We start from the raw sequence: 6,263 nt of genomic DNA on the forward strand, positions 1-6,263 counted from the left end.
TGTGAGGCTGGGGTCTTTCACTAGGATTAGAGGCGTTGCAATAGGCTGGCCTAAAGATTTGGTTTTAATTTTTAACTATGTGTATGTGTGTCTATGTGTAGGTCTGCCCATGTGTAGGTTCAGGTGCCCTTGGAGTCCAGAAAAGGACATGCAATGTTCTGGAGCTAGAGTTACAAGTGGCTTGGCGCCACCGACGCCTCTCGTATGACTGACTCACTGAACCATGCTTGTCCATTGAAAGAGCCTTTGGCGGCTTCTCATTCTCTCCCATCGGGTGAGAGACTGCATAGTCTGGAGAAGAAGCATGCATGCCATGAGGTCAGGGCGCCTGGCTTGAGATCTGCAGTTTGAATACTGTCTGTGTGGCGTTGGCAGGTTGCTTAACTTCCCCTTGCCTCGGTATTTCACCTATGAAGGAGGAATGACAGTGATGTCAACCACCTGTTTCGCAGGACTGATGCAAAGCTTCGCTGACCTAATACCTACAATGTGTTTAGAACAACTCTTAGACAAAATGGATGGGAGATAATTAGCACTTGTGGCTAAATATGTCTGGCTTCTGGCCTCATTCGTCTTATGACAGGCCTTATGACAGGGTTTATTTCCTGATCTGTTTATGGTCAGACATAGTCAGTGGGCCAAGCAGAAACGTGTCACTGTGCCTGAAGCCTTGATTTGCTGCCTTGACTGGGGCATTACTTGGAACAAACTACTCAAAAAGTACAGAATGGTTGAGACAGAGCGAAGCACCAACTGTAGAACACAAACTTCTCTGATTCTTGCCAGGGCAGCCCTTGGGGTTCTTGGCGAGGTGGCAGAGTCAAAGCCTGACTTTATTTCGGAGAAGCAAGAGCTCTCTGCTAATCTACAAAAGACAAGATGATGAGCAACAAAATGTCTTCTTCGTGATAAGTTACTGAGTTGTTTTCTCATCAAATTGTAACTTAGCTGATCCTACACAAAAAGGTTCAGATATGGTGGTACATATCTATGATCTCAGCACTTGGTAGGTGGAGGCAAGTGGAACAGGAGTTTAAGGCTAGCCTCAGCTATGTAGTGGATATTGGGCCATTCGAGGTTACAGGAGATCCTGTTTCAAACTAAAAACAGAAAAAAAAAAGAGGAATAAAAGAAAAAAAATCCCAATACTCAAGGCATATTTCTTCATTCGTTTCCTTTTTTGTTTATTTTTGTAGCAGAGAACCTTGCACCACTTGGCTCAGAAATCTGCTTTCTCCTAAGCTGCCATGCTAGAGTAAGCTCTGCAGTAAAATGCCCAGAACAGGACTCCAAAGGTACTGTGGTGAATGTGTTTGCACTATTGCCACAGGGAGCTTTTCATTCCTGCATCTTCTAGCCAAGAGATGAAATCTCTTGAGTCATATATTGGACTAAAATAGTTTCCAACCCACTGGTTAGTCAGGGTAATACTAATTAAATGGCTTTGTCATTAAGCGAGCTGAACTAATTTTCTATTTTCCTGTCATTTCTGTGTTAGCTGTCACAGTAAATGAACTATGGGTCTCCAGTGAACTCAGTCTATTCAGCTAACTCCAGCCAACTCTCACTTTTTCTTTTCTTTTTATTTTTTAGATGTGAGAACATGCCGTGGCTTTGCACCATCAACCTTGAGAGCATGGCTGTACAGAAGCCAGCTGCGAGCCTTGCTTGCCTGGCCCTTCTCCCCTGCTAGAATTTCCAGAGGTCCACTCCTGCAGCCTGACCCTCAGAAGTGCCTCTGCTTGTCACTGCTGTGGGGGCCAGCTAGGACAGTCAGTGCTCTTCTTAGTGGCACTATGTCCTGGTGTTTACACTGCTTGGGATTCCAGAAGATCTGCAGTCACCGGTCCCTTTTAGATAGAATGGCTTTTCCTCGTCTGTTCACACATTGTACTCTGGACTGAGTATCATCCCTGCTTGTGGGCAGTCTCACCAAGTCTTGCTTGTGAGCATGTTGGCTGGCCTTTGGACCTCTCCCTTCTACGTGGAAGCCCAGGCCCAATGCCAGGACTTCATGCTATGCCGTTTTCCATAGGACAGCTTGTACCCCCATCTCTTTCAAGCCTCTTTCCCTGTCTTCTCTTCTCGGTCTTACTAAAACCTTCCATGACTAGTCACTGATCCAGGTCCTGGGAGAGGAGGCTGAACCAGCTATAGCTGGTGTGTGACTATAGCTCAGCTGCTCACGGCTACCACCGTGGCAGGGTGATCTTGCTAGCACCATCTCCAGCCACATGTGAGTACAGATAGCCTCCAAGATCACTCCCGTTATACTCTTATCAGTAGCTCCTGCATTTTCAGGGCCGTACAAGGGATTGGGTGAGCATATCTGACCAAGGCTTCCTGGGAGAGACTGTGAAGTGTAATGAAGGAAATCACCTCACACCACAGCATATCGACTGTAAAAAGCCAAACACTGGGGGAAAGGTTAGACCAGAAGTTTCCAGAAAGGAAGAACAAGTCAAGTCCTGTGTAGACAGACTCGGAAGGAAATGACACAGAGTTTTTGACAACAGCAGTGGAAACCAGGAGACTGTGAACAGTGCCTTCAAAATTCTGAGAGAAAGAGATGCCAACCCAGAATTCCAAGCTGGCTACTTGCTGGTCTAAAAGCAATGTGGAAAAGAGTGTTTTGTTTGGTGGGTTGGTTTTGTTGTTGTTGTAGTAGCTACACTTGTTTTCAAAGTTGTAGCTTCCCCTGTGACTGTATTCTAACACCCCAAACACTCTCTCTGCCCTTCATCCCACCCTGGGCCCCAAAGTCTGCTCCAATGCAGAGCATCAGCCAGGCCCCTTGCAGGCCAGTTTCTGGTTATGCTTAGCCATTAGCCAACAGGAGGTACAGTCAGGAAACCAGAGAGATGCTAAGTTGCTTGTTTTCTCTGCTTTTTTCCTGCTGCCAGAGCACTTCTCTCCTGCATTTGGGAATGACAGCAGCATTCCCGAAAGGACCACTTGTTCCACAACTACAGCTCTTAACCACGACCTTCCAGAATCTTCCCTTGTTGCCCAAGAGTTTGAGGATAACAGCTTTCTGCTGATTCTGGCCTCAAGATACATCACACCTCTTTTTAGAACTCTCCTCAGCTGCCTCTTTCACATTGGCCACAAGCTTCTGACTGGATCCTACCCAAGCCACCTCCTGGGCCTACTGTAGAAGGAATCTCTTGCATCTGTATGGCATCACCTGTCAATAAAAAGCTAATGGCCTATAGCTAAAGCAGGAAATAGGAGGTGGGACATCCAGCAAGCAGAAAGGATTCTGGGATAGAGTGAAGCATGGGAGATTCTGCTGGCAAGATAAGAGGAGGACAGATGCATGGTACCTGAGCAAAAGTAACCAGCTACTTGACAAAAAGTAGATTAGTATAATGGATTATTTTAAATTATGAGCCTAGCTATATGGCCTAGGTATACACAAATCTATCTTGAGTCTCATGAGTTCTGGGAGCTTGGGGTCAGGAGAAAAAAATAAGCCAACAACTTATGCTATCCAAAAAGTCAGAACAGTCAATACAGAGAGATACAGCAATTATAGAAAACATAGGCTATAGAACCTATAGATAAAGGTTCTTCCCCATTATATGGAGGTCAAGCCCAGGGTAAGGACCATGCAGAATGGACCAGTGAGACAGAAGCTTTAGCATGGTCAGAGCCAAGAGAGTGAAGCTGACAGATTAGCGAGTATGTTGGATTTTATTAAGAGGGACTCTCACCCAGCTGGATGTTGACAGTGTACCCCTCTAACTCCAGCCCTCCAGAGGTGGAGGCAGGAAGAGGCAGGCTTTGTGCTTCACGGTAAGCAGAGTGAATTTGAGGCTAGGCTGGGCTACATAGCAAAACCTTAGCTGAAAACAGGGGAAGGGGAAAAGAAAAAAAGAAAGACACCCCCCCAAGAATTAAGAGATGAATTAATCACAGCTAAGATTAATCACATCTAAGATTAAGATGAATTAATCTTAGACAATTAAACACCTCAACACAGAGTGGTCATTTGGCTTCAGACAAAACAAAGACTCAACCAACAAGGAAAGTCTAAGCGGTGAATCCAATGGTCAACATGATATTATAGGTAGTGAACAGCAGCAAAGAATTGTTACTTGACCATATCAGGAAATCACTGCAGAGGGACTCCAGGGCTAAAATAAAGAAATGTGTATCTTCATCTTGCTTAGCAGGAAGGGATAAACAAAGATGAAGAGTAAATAAGAGTAATTTAGCATTCTGTTTAGTCAAATTCCTCAATTACAAAAAAAAAAAAAAAAAAAAAAAGCTCCTTAAGAGCTGAAGATAGCATGTTTCAATCACATGTTGGGGTGGAGTCTTTCAGAGAACGTTTATGGTACGGTCACATCCTGTTCTCTCGCTTCAACTGCTTCCAGTGTTTATTCTATTTGCCCTTCTGAATGACAATTAAGCATCAACTCTTTCCCTCCTCTCTATGTGGATCCCAGGGATTGAATTTAGGTGGTTGGGCCGAGAGGCACTTTCACTCACTGAACCATCTCCCTGGTCCTCTTGGGCTTTTTCTTGCTTTGGGGGTTAATATTTTCTTTTAACGGTTTTTGGAGACAGGGTTTCTCTTTGTAGCCCTTGCTGTCCTGGACTCACTTTCTAGTCCTCGAGCTCACAGAGATCTGCCTTACCTCTGCCTCCCCAGAGTACTGGGATTACAGGTGTGTGCCACCAAGCCCCGCTTTGGGTTTGGGTCTATTTGTTTTGAAATAGGATCTTAAGCAGCCCAGGTTGGCCTTGAATTTACTGCGTTTCTGAGTATGTATGACCTTTAGCTCCTGATCCTCTGTTTCCACCTCCCAAATGCTGGGATTACAGTGTGAACTGCCGAGCTGGCTTATTCTGCAATTCGGGGCACCGAAGCCAGTGCTTTGGACACACAAAACAGACACTCCACCAATTATGCTCTTCTCCCAGCTCCAAGTTCAGAAACGTTTTACATGGAATTGCTAAGACACCCAACCGGGCTTAAACAAACAGTGGTCTAGTCTCACTGAACAAGAACCTCAGGAGCAGGGCAGTTGTTTGCAGGGTCGGCTCCCGGACAACCCAGCAGCAGCCGCGTGCTGTCATCCTGTGTTGCCTTGCTCATGTTCAGTGAGCCTCAAACAGTGCCCAGGTGAGCCGGATCAGCAGCGCCTGGACACTTGTCAGCAGTGGGAGTCCTCTGTCCAGCTCCACCAAGCAGACCCTGGGCTCCATGAGACCTGTCTCAGAGAGAGAGAGGGAGAGGGAGAGGGGGGGGAGCATTACAAAAAGATCAACTGGGCCAGCCACGTGGCTAAGCAGGCAGATTATTTGCTGCCGAACGTGACCACCCAAGTTTGATCCCTAGGACCCACAATGGTGGAGGAAGAGAATTGACCCCTGAATGTTGTTCTCTGACCTCCACATGCACATTTTGGCACCCAGCACACACGCGTGCAAGATCAAGAACACACACACACTGTACATATACACACAATATAATAAACAAATAGACTTTTTTTAAAAAAGGAAAATTTCCGCACTCATGTGCTCCCCCACACACACTGTACACACACAATAATAAATAAATGAAGTTTAAAAAGAAAAAGGAAGGTTCTTCACCTGACTAAACCTGTTCACCAGTAATGATGTTTGGGCTGTTTCCCACTGATTCTTGAGCTCAGCCCTTTCTTTAGGTGCCATATTCCTGAAATAGTCAGCTGAGTGGACCCGAAGAACTCCCTTCATTGAGGCCTGAAATTAAGTTGGGAACTTTGCTTGACTTGCTGGTTGGGGAACTTGCCCAAACATATTTCACAACTGGTTCCTGAACAGGAAGTGGGCCAGATTTGCAAATCACCATGCATGTCACCTGCAGAGTCCTGCTGTGGGTCCTGCTTCTGCCCAGGAAATAGATGTGTCACCCATCAGCACCAACCCCTTTCTTTAGTTCTCAAAGTCTGAGAGAGCGCACCTTCCTGGCCACTTCTGAGCCTGCCAGGAAGTGACATGTGGGAATGACATGTGTCCTGGAGTGACATGCAGGAGTGACATGTGGCCCTCAGGTTAACACACGGACCTCTGCAGCCTTCACTGATCTCCAGAAAGCCACAGCAGGTCGGATGTGATTTCTGTGACTTCGGTGTTGATTCCCTGGTTGCTTGGTGATCTTGCTAACCCTGGCTGAAGGCTTTCCCTGGAAAACATGTGCCTTCTTCTTATTTCTTCACTAGTTTATTTATTTTAGACAAAATTTCTAACCCATATTGGCCTCAAAATAC

The sequence above is a fragment of the Psammomys obesus genome, unplaced genomic scaffold, assembly GCF_907164565.1.
Source record: "Psammomys obesus unplaced genomic scaffold, mPsaObe1.curated_primary_1811, whole genome shotgun sequence".
NCBI lineage: Eukaryota > Metazoa > Chordata > Mammalia > Rodentia > Muridae > Psammomys > Psammomys obesus.